Source organism: Nyctereutes procyonoides, unplaced genomic scaffold (assembly GCF_905146905.1).
Source record: "Nyctereutes procyonoides isolate TBG_1078 unplaced genomic scaffold, NYPRO_anot_genome, whole genome shotgun sequence".
In the NCBI taxonomy this organism is placed as follows: Eukaryota; Metazoa; Chordata; class Mammalia; order Carnivora; family Canidae; genus Nyctereutes; species Nyctereutes procyonoides.
In genome coordinates, this window is record NW_026575139.1 from 46,232,301 (window position 1) to 46,250,058 (window position 17,758).

At 38.5% G+C, this 17,758-nt stretch overlaps 1 long non-coding RNA gene across 1 annotated transcript; it reads left to right on the forward strand.

The window, feature by feature from the left end:
• The first annotated feature begins 177 nt into the window (after positions 1–177).
• On the forward strand, positions 178–17,501 carry LOC129496183 (uncharacterized). Its single transcript, XR_008661679.1, has 3 exons — positions 178–265; positions 16,142–16,243; positions 16,593–17,501. It is a non-coding gene; the product is annotated as an uncharacterized LOC129496183 (long non-coding RNA).
• Positions 17,502–17,758: the final 257 nt, after the last annotated feature.

Consider the following 17,758-nt stretch of genomic DNA (forward strand, 5'->3'; position numbering starts at 1 on the left):
TGTGTGTACCTCTCCCAGCCCCTCCTTGGCCTCCCTTATCCCTCGTGTTCTGGGCATTTCCTGAAAGACACGTGGGAGGCCCGAGTTTTGTGTGGAGTCGGCCAAGCAGTGCGGCGCTTTTACCAGGCTTGGGTTTGCCAGGAAACCCTGCTTTTCGGTGTTCGAGCCCTATCTTTACACGTCTCTTCGGGACCAGACCCTGTTACTTAAAAATGACAGTGTTAACCAGAGTTCCAGTCCCTTGCTGCGTTTTCGACTTTTTAAGGTGATAACTTTTCATACTTAAGTTAGTGTGTTGAGCAGTAACTTAACCACCTAGCTTTTCTTTAAGAATCCTAGACGAGGGGATCCCTGGGCGGCTCAGCGGTTTAGCGCCTGCCTTCAGCCCCGGGCGTGATCCTGGAGACCCGGGATCGAGTCCCGCACTGCGCTCCCTGCGTGGAGCCTGCTTCTCCCTCTGCCTGGGTCTCTGTCCCCCCGCCCCCCCCCACAAATAAATAATAAATAAATAAATAATAAATAAATATTTTTTAAAAATCCCAGCGATAATAATCTTAGCATAGGGTTTAGAGTCAGAAAGCCTGACTACTTTTGTGACCTGGATCTAAGGCATTTAACCTTGCTAAGTTTGTTATCTCATGTGTAAACCGAGTGTAATGCCGACCTTGCTCTGTGTACTCCGTTTCAGAGTAAATAACAAAATGTTTGTGGAAGACTTTCGGAAACTTTTTTGTAGCAAATAGTTAGAGATCAAGTTAGACTTAAAGTAAGGCGAAGCCTAAAATAAAGGAACCAAGGGGAGGAAAAACAGGAAATAGGGTTTGTTATTTTTTAAGGAAGATGCTATAGAAGCATATGATAACATACTTGTTTCATAATATAAGAATATTTGATAATGGTAGATGGGTCAGGTGATAACCTTATAAGCTTCAGCTGAAATAAACTTACTAGAGTTGTTAATATTCTGACTGATCCAATTTTACTTTCCATCTGCCTTGATCCATCTTACTTTTCACTGTCATAAAACTGAAGGAAGGATTTTGGAGTGAGAAGTTTAGGGTTCAAAGTGTTGCCTGTCCGTTTTATGGCTGTGAATCCTTAGGCCTCAACCTTCCTAAACTTCATTTTCTTTATCTGTAAAATCAGACGAAGGATAATATCACTCATAAAAAAAATAGTCACCATTTGTTGTTTGTAATGGCAAACACTGTACTAAATATTTTAACTCTATTTTTAATCCTATCCTCACAGCAATCATATGAAGTAATTTTGAGCATTAACATTTTACGTATCAATAGAGAGGTTAAGGTGCTTTTTGAGGGTCACAGAGCTGAGATTAGATCATAAATATGCAGCTCCTCCTCTTAGCCCCCTAATGATGGTATCTCCCTGACTACCTCACACAGTGGTTTGGGATCTCAAAGTGGTTTATAAAGTGCAATAGTACTTATTATTGTATTTGAGGTAGGAATTTTTTTTATATGTGGCATATAGAGGTATTATATTTTGTTGCATTCCAACCTAATACTTTTCTCAGAGCAGATTCCAGTTTTTCCAAGTAGATAGAGATTGATCTGCTGGGCTTGGATTTATTTTTCAGTGGAAGGAATAATATAATGAAAAACAGAAGCAGCTGGAAGCACCTAACAGCGTTTACCTGGCACTGATACTGTGTTAGGTCTAAAAAGTTTATTTTTGAAAGCCATCCTCTGTTTATATACCACCAGAATGCAGGCTTCATAGAAGCAGAGACTTGTCAATGTAAGTTACATCATTATTTGAATGAATGAATGCCACTTATACTACAAATAAGACCAAACGGAAAAGGAAAGGGACATACTAATTTTGTCTGAGGGTTAGAATATTGGATATCTAGAGTGGTTCATCATACAATAAATTATTTTAAGTAATCATAAAACAAAATAATTGCCAGAAACTTAAAATACAGATAGTGAAAAAATTTAACTTTGTATATAGTCATAGCAGTTGAGAAGTAAGTGAATTTCAATAAAACCAAAATATCTGTAAAAAGTAACAGTTTAGGCAACTACTAAATCATACCACTGATCATTTTTTTTATTTCTTGAAAGTTCATTCAAAATTGATAAATTTAAAAATATTTCCATTATGTGAAATATTTTACAGATAAACTAAATTTTGCATTTATGAAACAAAATACTATATTTCTCAGTGTACCCTGTTTCACTCTTTTATGTTTCAAACACAAATGAAAGCTCCAAAACTATATAAAAATTATATTAAAAATCTCTGTTTTTTTAACTTAAAGCCCATAAATGAAAAGATTTCTCCAACGTAGAAAACAGGTTCCCTTTTAGAAAACACCATAATTTCCAATCTGCTGAACAGCCACATATATCTCTGATATTCCTGACTGAAATTCTATGTTATAAGAAAAATATTTACTTTAAAAAATGGCTTAGGGCAGCCCCGGTGGCTCAGCGGTTTAGTGCTGCCTTTGGCCCAGGGTGGGATCCTGGGGACCTGGGATCGAGTCCCACATCAGGCTCCCTGCATGAAGCCTGCTTCTCCCTCTGCCTGTCTCTCTCTCTCTCTCTCTCTCTCTCTCTCTCTCTATATATATATATATATATATATATATATATATATATATATATATATATATATATAATGTATAAATAAATAAAAAATCTTAAAAAAAAAAAAAAAAGGCTTAGATGCAGCCCTGGTGGCTCAGAGGTTTAGCGCCGCCTTCAGCCCAGGGCCTGATCCTGAAGTTCCGGAATGGATTCCCACATCCAGTTCCCAGCATGGAGCCTGCTTCTCCCTCTGCCTGTGTCTCTGCCTCTCTCTCTGTGTATCTCTCACGAATAAATAAATAAAATATTCTAAAAAAATGGCTTAGCTTTTTGCTCTTAAAATGAAATGAACAAGTCTTTAACAATAGCACCTCATTCTGTTTACCCCTATTTCTAAATTCCTAAAGCTCTTATTCATTCTGTATGACTATGTCATATATTTCTTTTTATCCCATGCTGTGCTAAGGACAATTCTTTTTTTTTTTTTTAAGACTATTTGAGAGAGAGTGAGCGAGAGAACACAGAGGGAGCAACAGAGGCAGAGAAGCAGGCTCCCCACTGACCAGAGAGCCTGGTGGACTCATCCCAGGACCCTAAGATCATCTCCCAAGCCGAAGGTAGATGCTTAACCAACTGAGCCACCCAGGCGCCCCACTAAGTACAATTCTGACCATGTGGGAAGAAGGGTGGTCAATCTATATACCTGTTTAAGGAAGGTACCATCCCTTGTTTATGGCTTCATTTTGAGCCCTTAGTCTACTTAGCCAGCATGGAGCTCTATCTAGTTGAAAGAAGCCTGGAGCCCCAGGAAACCTATTAGCAGTAGAAATAAAAAGCAAATAAGAAACTATTATAAAGTGTATCGTTAGAAAATTTTCTAATCTTTTCCAACTGAAACACTGAGGTGGGAGAATTAGCCCTCCCCTGGTATTATACCTATTTGTTTATAAGCTCTCTAAGAAAGTTTTCATGTTCATTTTTGAATCTTAGTCCCTAGCACACCATAGGGCATGTAGTAAAGTAGCAAATATTTTTTGATGATAATACAGTGAAGATGAAGACTCAAAAATAAACTTAAAAAATCAAATTAAGACAATGAAAACATAATTTTAATTTGTAAATATTCTTGGTAACTTTAATGAATTCCAATATTTAAAAATATTTAAAGGGACACCATGAACCAAATTAATCATTCACTCCCTTGTCCTCTTTCTGTGTCAGATAAGGAACCACTTTCTAGATCGTCTGTTTAACCATAAAAAAGAAAGTCATATCCCAATCAAGACCTTAATAATTACCTTAGTTATGCCTGAGAATGAAGACTTCATTTTTAGCAATATTAAAAGTGGGAATGTTAAAACTAAAAACAAACTGAATTATAGTTGACATTTTGGCAAATTGTTTAATAGGGTTTCGGACCATAAACATAAACAGAGGCAACATGGTCTAGTGGCACAAGTGAGTATAAAAAGCTAAATGACATCCTTAATTACTCCCAACATTTTGTGATTAGGTTTGGGTAAGTTATTCATCCTCAGTGATCATTTTTTCTATTCCTGCAATGGAGAAATCTCTCTTTTTTAAAGATTTTATTTATTCATTCATGAGAGACACAGAGAGAGGCAGAGACATAGGCAGAGGGAGAAGCAGGCTCCCCGTGGAGAGCCCAATGAGGGACTCAATCCCGGGACCTGGGATCAGGCCCTGAGCCAGAGGCAGATACAACCACTGAGCCACCCACCCAGGCATCCCTGGAGAAATCTCTTTTTATTGACTAGGGCAGTATATAGTATTCTTTACGATTCAAAGAATTGAGACACTGAGAGGATAAGCTACTTTCTTAAGATCAATAAAACGGTACAAAAGAGATTCAAATTAAGATTTTTTTAAAAATCCAATTTGTTGTTTTTTTCTCCATTGTAACAAATGATTGTGTGAACTCAGTAAATGACTAGATAATGGTGTTCAGCCCTGGCTACACATTAAAATCACCTGGGGCATTTTAAAACCACATAAATGCTTGGGCCCCAACCCAGATCAATTAAGTCAAAACATCTAGGGTAGAAGTTCTACCCACCAGTATTTTTTTAAGGCCTCCCTGAATGATTCTAATGTAGCTAAAATTAAGAACCACTGAACTAATTGCTAACTTCCCTTCATGTTAAAAAGTCTATGAATTCTGAACTCTACTAAATTTATTATTCTCTTCCCCAAGATACATACCCCCACACACAATTTCTTGCATAGTTTAGTGCAATAATACCTTAATCACTGGTATAACTTACCAAGACAATAGACCTGTCAGACAAAGGCATAAATCTTTCTGAGATTCTTGTAAAAAAGTATTTTAAAAACATACTATAATTATATCTAAGTTTATTGAATTATTAATAGAACCACTATCCACTAGTCAGTGCCATTCAATGAAAAGAATAAGATGGAATACTTGGCAACTATAGCATGATCAGACTTGTAAGCTCTAGATTAAAACTTGTCTGTGGATACTTGCCATATAGCTGCCCAGTATGCAAATACCTCTCCTATCTGATGTAATCCCAAAGTAGGTAGAAGGAAAGATGAAGGTGGGCAAATAGACATATTCCTTTTCCTATTTCCCCAGTAGCTAAGATTTAGGTAAGTGAACTGGGCTCAACCAATTAATTCATCAATGTCCTACTACAGGCTTTGAATTTTGAGAGATTCAAAATTACAGAGTTACCAGGACAAGTACCCAAAGTGACTGAGTCCAACAGGATGGTGACAGCCTATCTAGTGGCAAAAGTGCCAATGGCAACAAATGTTATAGTAAAAGTACCAACAAACTGTTCTGTGGCATAGTCCCAACAGTACCTTTTCTCCCGTCTCCGCAGCCTTCCTGCTAATCCTATAGGTCTCATATTTACTTCCACTAAAATTATTTTCAGTCCAAGCTAACCATGGTCAGTTTGATTGTAAATAAGAACCCTGAATGGTACACATTTTAATTTAAAAAATGCAAAATAAAGTCTTTAACCAACATTGTGCAAACTGGAGATCTGATTATGTTAGTAATTTTCCCATTAGGTGGTCATTTGGAAATGGAGTCAGACAAGTAGAATTCTAGAATCATTTCCAACCTTTTAAAATTACGTTCCTTCTCATGAAATTACATGGATGTATCATTTTTATTTTTTTTAATATTTTATTTATTTATTCATTCATGAGAGACAGAGAGAGAGAAAGGCAGAGACACAGGCAGAGAAAGGAGAACGTGCGCTCCATGCAAGGAGCACAATGCGAGACTCGATTCTGGGGCTCTGGGATCACACCCTCGCCTAAAGGCAGACACTCAACTGCTGAGCCACCCAGTTGTCCCAGATGTATCTTTTTTTTTTAAAAGATTTCATTTATTTATTCATGAGAGACACACACAGAGAGAGAGGCAGAGACACAGGCAGAGAGAGAAGCAGGCTCCATGCAGGCAGCGCAATGCAGGACTGGATCCTGGGTCTCCAGGATCACGCCCTGGGCCAAAGGCAGGCGCTAAACCGCTGAGCCACCCAGGGATCCGCAGATGTATCATTTTTATATAAACCATTTGAATCACTATAATTGTTGGAATGGGAAACATTTCATATCCTGGTGGTAACCATAACAATTGCTGTTTAAAAAGAAGCATATAATGTCAGAAATTTGGTTTTTAACATCAGAAAAGTATTTTTAAGCTAAAACAAGATTATTCTCTCTAAACTGACAAGACTGCAATATTGATTTTCTGAAAAAGAATTTTGTTTTTTAAGAACAGAGAAGCTAAAGCATTAAGACTGCTTAATTAACTGAATCCTGCAAGCTTTGTAATTAAGTAATAAAACAACAATTTGTGTGTAATGTTTACAGTAAGAGTTGTCGGGCTCTGTGCTGTCAGTTGCTCAGATATGTTGTTATTACATAGCTGTGTGTTGGTGTGGATAGTGTGCTCTTCAGGAAGATATTCAAGGGACACCAAAAAATGGAGGGCTAAAATTAACCTTGTTCTGTCTGTATAGTCATTCCAGCTTTAAATCTCTTAATTTATAGGTTCTGTTTTTTGCTTTATCTTGTTTTGTTTCTGTTTTGTTTCCTCCTGTGGTTAGAGATATATGAAGGAAATGGCATGTAAACACAATACTGACTTCTGATTGATGAATGAGTCATAATGGCACTAAACAAAAAGATTTACTTATTTAAAACATTATGCAGTCTTAGCTCTTTATATTACTTTTCTTTTGCCCTCTCGCGTAGTATTCTGTATTTGATCTGCCTACTTCCTGACTCACTGGTAGGGAATTCGCTTCCCAAGGAGATCCTTCTAATGGCCAAGTTGATGGTAAAAGCAAGGTAAAAGAACTTTCCATGTAAAAAAAAAAAAAAAAAAAAAGAACTTCCCATGTTACAGAACCCAGAGAAAAGAATTAATCTTCCAAATCTCAAGAAAAGGTAGTAAGCCAGTAAATTTAAAAATGATTATGGATTAGAAACTGAATAAATAAAATGATTATAAATGCCACACAGTGTTGCTTCAAAGACAGAGAATAAAAGAATAAATTTAAAAGTGAGTGGGAAAGAAGCAGCAGCAAGATGGGAAGAGAGAAAAAAAGGAAGGATTAAAGGAAAAAAGGAGATAATTGTATTGAAAAATAGAGCTTGGCAATCTTGTAAACTGATACCTTAACCTAATCCAAAACCTAGCTTGGGGTTGGAAAGGAAAGATTCCATAGAAGAGCATAACCAGGTAGATTTATGTGAGATTTCTTCCTCCATAACCTTTTTTTACTTTGCTTTATGTACATGTAGCATGTGTACCAAGAACAAACAAGGGAGCAGCTTTTGCTGTTGAGTACCTTTGGACCGTCAGTATACAATTATGTAGTAGGTCCTACTCCAAAATACAATTTTTGAGCACAGTGTCCAAGATTTATAAGTGTGGAAATAGTTGTAAAACCCTAGGTAAATATTACACTATAACCAGTTTAACACTGGCTTAGTTGGGCAAAATTTATGGGCTTGTTTCCATTTCAAGTAGGAAAGATTAATGTTCCAATAACTTAGAAGATACCTACTGAATTATATGTCCACAGTAATAGAAAACATAAACCTACTGAGCCAAAATCTGGCTTCAAGGGTAACATTACAATTTCACACATTGGAGTCTGTGTTGCTAGGACCCTCTCTGGTGAATTAGGGCAACAGTTACTCTGCTCTCTTCATTGTGGTAGAAAGATCAGCTACCCTGTGTACTGACTTCCTAAACTAATTATTGCTGAAAAAGAAATGTTCTAAAGTCTTTAAAGTAGTTTCTAGGGACGTCTGGGTGGCTCAGCAGTTGAGCCTCTGCCTTCAGCAGCTCAGGGTGTGATCCTGGGGTCTGGGGATAGAGTCCCACATCAGGCTCCCTGTGAGGAGCCTGCTTTCCCTCTGCCTGTGTCTCTGCCTCTTCTCTCTGTGTGTATCTCTCATAAATAAATAAATAAAATCTTGTAAAAAAATACTTATAAAAAAATAAAGTAGTTTCTAATGTTGGACTTCATTTTTAAAGGTAAACATGGGTCTTTCTGCTGTTTATTCTATCTTTTTGACGTTATAAGTCGTGAATTCAATGTGCTTACCCAGCAGTAACATTGGTTATGTAAGAAGGTTAAGCTGGGACATAATAACAGTTTTGATCTGGACACATCTTAACAGTATATCAAAGATTCTAGCAGTAGAACAAGTCACCCAATATATTTGACACTTTTAGGATGTCTCTGGAAACAACTACCTTCCATCCATAGGAATACAGGAGTAGATTCCTGGCATCATGTGACTGCTCAACACACACATGTCTGGTCATACCAATTGGACCACAGGTACACTCATTATTTTAATTGGCTAATCAGATTCTCATTCCTGAGAATTTAAAATCATATTTGAGGGAAGGCCATGTTAGTGTGTCTTTTCCCAATGGATCCATATCCTACTAAGTAGGATACTAAATAGTGAGTATTTTATTTTGAGTACTGGGTGGCAGACAGAAGTTAGTCTTCAGGGAGAAAATAAAAAACAGAGGTATAGAAAGGAGAAGAGACAGATTATTTCCTAGGCTCTATCCACAGTTCCAGGCCCTTCTTGGGGTCTGTCTGCATACCAACCTTTGAGTTTCATGAGACATCTTGTGTCTTTATATAAAATTACTTTTCTTTTTGTTAAAGCAAGCTCCAATGGGCTACTGTTACTTACAAATAAAAATGCTAACTTTACAAAATATGACAATATAAAGTAGTATGCAAGCAAAACAAAATTTTAACAAAGTAAATGTATCAAAGACACAGACTTTAATGCTTTATGGAGAATTATATATGATATATTAATACCTAACACATAATAATTAAATACTTACATTACTGTTAAAAAATAAAACCACCATTAGAATTAGGGTGTGGGGGACACCGGGGTGGCTCAGTGGTTTAGCACCTGCCTTCGGCCCAGGGCATGATCCTAGAGTCCCTAGATTGAATCTTGTGTCGGGCTCCCTGCATGGGGCCTGTTTCTCCCTCTGCTTGTGTCTCTGCCTCTCTCTCTCTCTCTCTCTCTCTCTCTCTCTCTCTCTCTGTCTGTCTCTCATGAATAAATAAATAAAATCTTTAAAAAAAAGGGGGGGTGGGGGACACCTCGGTGGCTCAGTGGTTGAGCATTTGCCTTCGGCTCAGGGCATGATCCCAGGGTCCTGGGATGGAGTCCCACATTGGGCTCCCCACAGGGAGCCTGCTTCTCCCTCTGCCTATGCCTCTGCCTCTCTCTAGTCTCTCATGAATGAATAAATAAAATCTTTTAAAAAAAAAAAAAAAAGGTCCTAACAAAAGAATGCTCTCTTTAGCCAAAGGATTTTGAAAGGAACAACCTAGCAAGATGAAAACTTCAGGAAATAACCACCATACTCCAGCCAAAGAAAAAGCTGTGACCCCATATTCACCCATGGTGGCAAAGGCTGGGTAGTAGCTTAGATTTCCACCCTTGCTGGACTCTTTTTTTTTTTTTTTAAGATTTATTTATTGGGATGCCTGGGTGGCTCTATGGTTGAGCATCTGCCTTCCGCTCAAGGCATGATCCCAGGACCTAGGATCGAGTCCTGCATCAGGCACCCCATAGGGAGCCTGCTTTTTCCTCTGCCTATGTCTCTGCCTCTCTTGCTCTCTGTGTCCCTCATGAATAAATAAAATCTTAAAAAAAAAAGATTTATGTATTTATTTGAGAGACCGTGTGTGTGCAAGCAGGGAGAGAAGTAGAGGGAGAGGGAGAGAGAGAATCTTCAAGCAGACTCTCTGCTGAGCATGGAGCCTGACATGGGGTTTGATCCCAGAACTCCAAGATCATGACATGAGCCGAAATCAACTGACTGAACCACCCAGGTGACCCTCCACCTTTGCTGAACTCTGAGTGAGTTTCTCCTCACTAGGTGGAATAGGAAATAGGGGCTTTCATCCCTACCAGGTGGAAACAAACCTTACCCAAACACTTGGTGTCAATGGACACCACATGAAAGCCTAGACTTTCACCTCCATTGACAATTAGGAGGTATCCCTCCCCTTCTCTGCTGGGGTAATGTCAGAAAAGGCCTATTGAAGAGTCCGTTATTTTCAGTGTAAGAACTCTCACCCCTTCTCCCACCATTACCCCACTTCTCCCCAACATTCCTCATCCCTTGTGGTATGGTATTAGTGAAAACCATGTGGGGAGCTGTAATGAGGTATTCCTACTCCTTCCAAATGAAGCCTAGTGGGGAGCTAGTTCCCCCCACCCACTGACCCAGCAGTAACAAGGAGCCTCCCTTACGGTGTCAACAAAAGCTGAGTAAAGAACCTGGGCTTCTGCTCCTACCTGGTAGTAATTAGTTGGTGCTCCACTGTTCCTGTTGGAGAAGTGTTAGAGGAAACCAGCTAAAACAGAAAGTTAAATAAGATCCAGAGTTTTATAATGTCTAAAATATTCAGATCTCAACCAAAATTCACTAATCATACCAGATATCACACTGAATGAGAAGAGACAATTAATAAATGCCAACACCAGTATGACAAAGATGTTAGAATTACCTGACAAAGATTTTATAGCAGCCATCATAACATTGCTTCTATGAGCAATTGTGAACTTGAAACAACTGAAAAAATAGAGTCTCATCAAAGAAATAGGAAGTCTCAGCAAATATATAGAAGACATAAAGAAAAACAAAATGGAAATTTTAGAACTGAAAATAAAAAGCTCAATGGATGGGCTCAACAGCAGAATAACAAGGATGGAGGAAGAAGTTAGTGGACTAGAAGATATAGCAGTTGAAATTACCCAATCTGAACAACAGAAAATAGAGTAAAAAAAAAAAAAAAAAAAAAAAACAAACAGTAAGAAGAGCCTCAGAGACCTGTGGAACTGTAACAAAACTTCTAATGTTCATATCCCTGGAGTCTCAGGAGAGGAGAGAGAAGGTAGGGCTAAAAAAGTCCCCTAATATGTAATGGATAGCCACTTCCCAAATTTGGCAAAAAAACATAAACCTACATAGCTCAGAAGCTGAATGAACTTCCAAATAGGATAAATGTACTCTAAGGATACAAACATCAAAACACATTATAGTCAAACTTCTAAAAACTGAAGGCAAAAACATCTTGAAAACAACCAGAGAAAAACAGCCCCTTACTTACAAGGGAAAAAAACAATTTAAACAATAGTGGATTTCTTAACAGAAAACAAAGAGTCCAAGAGTAAGTAACATAACATTTTTTAAGTGCTGAAAGAAAAAAACTGTCAACTCAGAATCCTATATCCAGTAAAATATTTTTTGGGAAATCAAGACATTCTCAGATGAAAGAAAACTAAGAGAATTTCACCATAAGACCTAGACTAAAAAATGCCCAACAGAAGTTGGAAGTTCTCTAAACAGAAAGGAAAGAATTTTTTTTTTTAAAGATTTCATTTATTTATTCAGAGAGGCAGAGACATAGGCAGAGGGAGCAGCAGGCTTCCCACAGGGAGCCCGATGTAGGACCTGAGCCAAGGGCAGACGCTCAACCACTGAACCACTCAGGTGCCCCAGAAAGAATTTTTTTAAAGGAACTTTGGAGCATCAGGAGAGAAGAAAGAATGTAGTAAGCAAAAATATAGGTAAATGCAATAGAGTTTCCTTCTTCGGTTTTCTGAATTACATTGATAATTGCATCAAAATTTTATAATATTGTCTGATGTGGTTCTAAATGTATATAGAGGAAATATATTAAAGACAATTGTATAAGCAAGCAACAAAAATATATGAAGCAAAAACTGATAGAACTGGAAGGGTCAATAGATAAATCTACAATTATAGATTGTAGATGTATAATTGGAAATTTCAATACCTCTCTCTCAACAGTGTATAGAACAAACTAGTTGGAAAGTCAGCAAAGATATAGAAAAATTCAACAGTGGCATCAACCAACAGGATATAATTGGCATTTATAGAATATTTCCAAAAAAAGAATATTTCCCATAACAATACAGAATACACATTCTTACCAAGTACCCATGGAACATACACTAAAATAGATCATAAAATAGATCATGGACCATAAAACAAATCTCAGCAATTTTTTTTTAAGTTTTTAAATTTATTTCAGTAATCTCTACACCCCATGTGGGGCTCAACTCGTGACCCTGAGATTAAAAGTCACATGTTTTTCCAACTCAACCAGCCAGGCATCCCAAATCTCAGCAGATGTTAAAGAATGAAATCATACTGAGTATGTTCTCCAACTACAATGGAATCAAACTAGGAATTTATAACAGAAAAGTAACAGGAAAATCTCTAAATGCTTGGAAACTAAGTAACACACTTCCAAATAATACATGATCAAAGAGGAAGTCTCAAGGGAGAGAAAAATACATTGAAATGAATGAAAATGAAAATGTAACATATCAAAATTTGGGGGACCAGCTAACACAGTGCTGAGAAGGAAATTTATAACACTAAAATGCATACCTTAGAATAAGAGGGAAAGTCACAAATCAATAATCCATGTTACCATCTCAAAAAGCTAGAAAAAGAACAAAATAAATCCAAAGCAACAGAAGGAGGAAATACTAAAGAGCAGAAATCAACAAAATTGAGAACAGAAAAATAATAGAGAAGATCAGTGAAACAAAGAAGCTGGTTCCTTGGAAACGTTGATTAAAATGACAATCTTAGGGCACCTGGGTGGCTCAATCAGTTAAGCATCTGCATCTTGATCTCAACTCAGGTTTTGACCTCAGGGTCATGAGTTCAAGCCCAGCGTGGAGCCTGCTTTAAAAAAAAAAGAAAAGTGACAACCTCTAGCAAGACTGACAAAAAAAAGAAGACACAAATTACCAATATCAGAAATGAACCATGAGATATCACTATAGACCCTGCAGGTAACAAAATGATAATAATACAATGCTACAAACAACTCTACACATATACATTTGACAACTTTTTTTTTTTTTTAATTTATGATAGTCACACAGAGAGAGAGAGAGAGAGAGAGAGAGGCAGAGACACAGGCAGAGGGATAAGCAGGCTCCATGCACCGGGAGCCCGACGTGGGATTTGATCCCGGGTCTCCAGGATCGCGCCCTGGGCCAAAGGCAGGCGCCAAACCACTGCGCCACCCAGGGATCCCGACAACTTTTTTTTTAAAGATTTATTTATTTATTCATCATAGACAGAGAGAGAGAGAGAGAGAGAGAGAGAGAGAGAGGCAGAGACACAGGCAGAGGGAGAAGCAGGCTTCATGCAGGGAGCCTGACGCAGAACTCAATCATGCCCTGGGCCAAAGGCAGGTGCTAAACTGCTGAGCCACCCAGGGATCCCATACATTTGACAACTTAAGTGAAAGACAAATTCTTTTTTTTTTTTTAAGGTTTATTTATTTACTTATTCATGAGAGACCCAGACATAGGCAGAGGGAGAAGCAGGCTCCCTACAGGAAGTCCAATGTGGACTCGATCCCAGGACCCCAGGGTCATGACCTGAGTCAACGGCAGAAGCTCAACCACTGAGCCACCCAGGTGTCCCAGGATGCAAAATCTTAAAACAATGTTAGATAAAATCCAACTATATATATATATATATATTTTAAAATCATACACCAAACATGTACCATACACCATGACCAGGTGGAGTTTATTCAGAGATGCAAGGCTGTCTCAGTATTTGAAAAGTCAATGTAATCCATCATATTAGCAGGCTAAAGAAGAAAGTGCACAATTATACTTATCAATGCAGAAGAGGTATTTGTCAAATTCAGCACCTATTTGCGGTTAATGCCCTAAAAAACAAGGATCAATTTCCCCAAGTTGCTTTCTATCTCTATGCATTTGCTTTTTCTAGATATTTCATATAGGTGGAGTCATACAATATTTGTCTTTTTGTGTCTGGCTCATTTTACTTAGCATAATGTTTTTTTTTTTTTAATGGGGATTTTTCTGTGTGTTTTTTAAGATTTTATTTATTTCTTTGGGGGGGCAGCACAAGTTGAGGGGGAGAGCAGAGGGAGAGAGAGAAGCAGACTCCCCACCGAGTGGGGTGCCAGATATGGGACTCCATCTCTGGACTCTGAGATCATGACCTGAGCTGAAGGCAGACATTTAACCAACTGAGCCACCCAAGGGCCCTGGGTCTTACTATTTTAATAAAAGTTGTCATTAGAGGGTAAATCACTCTTCTAGTTTATATTATAATTATGTTAATGCATAGGAGTATTAACATTAGTTTTGATAATGATAAATCATACCTCAGTATTTGTATGTTTGCCTTGATTATACCCTTTTAGTAATATACAATATAGTTTATCCATACATCATAGTGATTATAAATTATCTCCATTAAGAGAAAGTTGCAACTCATGTGTAATGATTTTGTCTTTTCCTTCTTTCCTGCCACATGCCAGGTCTAGCCCTTCTTGGGAAATGAGCTATGCCATAAAATGAATTATAGTTCTGTCATTGTACAGTGAGAGGGTTCATTTGAACAAGCACAGGCAGCCTGTGCCCTCAGTATTCTCTGTAAAAAGAGATACTTTCAGGGTACATTAGCCCTAAAAGCACTCCCTGAGGAAATCATGAATCACTTTGATTGTAAATCATCGTATACAGAAACCAGAGTGTAATCTGATATATTTTTAAGTATTAATGATGTGAATTGTGGTAACAATGTATTTATAAAGTATCCCCTAGCAAGTATGCCTGGTACTATATATTCAACCATTACATCATAAAATCTCAGTAAGTAATGCTAAAAAGCTGTCTGAGTCACGCAGAGAAAAGCTTGAAATCTCCCCCTCCAAAATAAAAGTGAAAATAGGTTGAACCTTAGGAGGCCTCAATGTTACTCCACCGATTCATGATAAGGGGAGGAGATCTAGGGGAAGATATTATCCTTTTCACCACCTCCAAGTAGGAAAAGCCATAGAATTTTTATATTCGTCATATTTGGAGCCAACAGTCATGTGAAATTAGACACCTTTCCAGTCATTCCTCTCAGAAATTATGCCCTTTCCTCAGGGTCCAAGGTGAATAAACATAAGTCTATGTATTAGACTATTTGTTTCATGTCAAGCAGATTCATTGTTTCCCTGTTTACACTTTTATTCTCAAAACTAACCTTTATCCCCAATATTAACTAATGGTTAACACTTCAGGACACCTAACACATAGCAAGTGCTCAATAAATATTTGTTGGATGAGAGTGATTTAAGCAAAGAATGTTATCTTGATCCTCTGTCACCTTAGTCAGTGAAAGCTGTATGCAATTTAAAGTATTTTTGCTACCAAAAGCAAGGCTGTTCCCATATATTAACCTGGGCAAATAATTAATCTTGAGAATAGAAAGTCACAAAAAAGTAAGTCAATTTGTGTTTTATTCTGGTCTGAGGTGACATTAGTTTAAGTCTAAGGAGTCCCCAAACAAAGGAAGCACTCTTTTAAACGTTATCTGATGAATGTGAAACATTCTAGTGGATTCTAACACTTTAAAAAGGAATAAATTAAATGCAGCAAGAAGCTTTTGCCACACTGGTGTAAAGAGATAGAATCAATATTTGCGGCTAAGTGTTAAATATCAGGATTTTAATGTGTGAAGTTCTGGTTTGGGGATGTGATTTATTCAACGTCAAATCAGAATCAATGTAATAAACAGCCATGCTCTGATGTTCTAAAGTTCTAAATTCTAAAATGTTAACGTATTCCCTCAGAACTGTCAGATGAAAGTCAAAATGATTTCAAATGACAGAAAATACTCCCCCACAAACACACACATTTGACTTATATTTATAGGCCCAGCTGCATGACACCGGGTAAGTAATTCTGGTATTTTTAAACCTGCCACGAGAAATGAATTTCTGGATCAATGAGATACTGTGTATTAACCATATTAAAGGCTCTTCTTCCATGTAAGGCATAGCCAAGAAGTAAACGTTCACTCTGTCAAAATGCTAATTCTGGTTAATGCATTGTTCGCTTATTAAATACAGTAGAATCAGGGTTAGCCCACAGGCGCACGTCTGTGAAATGCAAATAACCTAACGTGATGAAAACCCTGCTGGCAGCAACAAGTGATCCCCCTGCGGTGAGCGGCGGCGAACAGACTGGGTCAAAGGGCGGGAGGATGCAGCCCTGTTCTGGACCCCGAGATGGGGACGGAGGTCAGGGTGAGTACTTTGTCGGCCTCGCCCCCTGGCGGCCCCGCTCCCTTCCCCTTTCCGGCCGTGCCTCTCTTCCCCGGGGTGACCCCGCCTCTCGCCTCCCTTTCCTCCCCCGGGCGTTCCCACCCGCGTCAGGTGCCGCCCCCTGGTCGCCCCCTCCCCTCCCCTGCCCTTCTCGCGTCCGGCTCCTTACTGGAGGCCCCGCCTTTCCGAGGGTGGCCCCGCCTCTCCCCACCCAAGTTCCTCGCCTGTTCCGCGGTCTCGGAGTGGAGTGGCGGTCCCGGCAGGCAACAATCTCCAGCCCGCACTAGTTTCTCTCTCTCTGACCTCTGAGTCGTTCTTTCTTCTGCCGCAGGGAGCCTCCTCTTCGGATGTTCTCTCCAGAGCCCCTGCAGTCCCGGCCAGCCTCAGCCTTGTCTGGTGCTCTTGCCTGATGGATGCTGAGGAAGCAAGCTCAGACCCAGCTTTTCTCCCAGACCTGGGCAGAAAGCCTCTTCGTCTGAGCCCATGCTCTTCGTCGTTTAGTGTTCCAGAAGGCTTAATGTATAAAGGTCATGTGCAACATGGAATGGATTTTTTCGGAGTGAGACATACCATTTAGGATGAGTGTAGTAGTATCTATTCTAATGTTTAGGCCCCTCAATATTAGCTGCCATTCAGGTTACCGTTTGAAGAAACAAAACCTTATATAGCCAAACATGACCTAATTTACTGAACTAATAAAAAGTAAACAACCTAAGGGCGCCTGGCTCTTCAGAAAAGCACGGACTCCTATTTCAGAGTGGTGAACTGGAGACTCATTTTGGATGTATGGATTACTTAGATAAAAATAAACTTCTAAAAAATGCACACACACACAGGTTTAAAAAACTTAGATATAAATAGTGGCCAGTATGTGGAGAAGAGGAAACCCATGTTGCACTGTTAGTGGGAATATAACTGGTTTAGCCATTATGGAAAACAGAATGGAGGTTCCTAAAAAAATTCAAAATAGAACTACTATGTCGGGGTGCCTGGGTGGCTCAGCAGTTAAGCATCTGCCTTCCGCTCAGGATGTGATCCTGGAGTCCTGGGATTGAGTCTCAGGATCGAGTCCCACATCGAGTCCCACATCAGGCTCCCTGTATGGAACCTGTTTCTCCCTCTGCCTATGTCTCTGCCTCTCTCTGTGTCTCTCATGAATTAATAAATAAAATCTTAAAAAAAAAAAAAGAACTACTATGAGATCCAGCAATCCCACTTCTGGATGTATATTCAAAGGAAACAAAACCATTATCTGGAAAAGATATTTGTATTTCCATGTTCATTGCAACATTATTTATAATAGTGAAGGTATGGAAACAACCTAAGGTATCCATCAATGAATGAATAAAGAAAAAAATATATGTATGTATGTATGTATATAATTTGATGGGATATTACTCATCCTTTAAAAAGAAGGAAATCTTGTTTGTGACATGGATGAAACTGGAAGATATATGCTAAGTGAAATGAGCTAGATAGAAAAAAAATACTGCATGG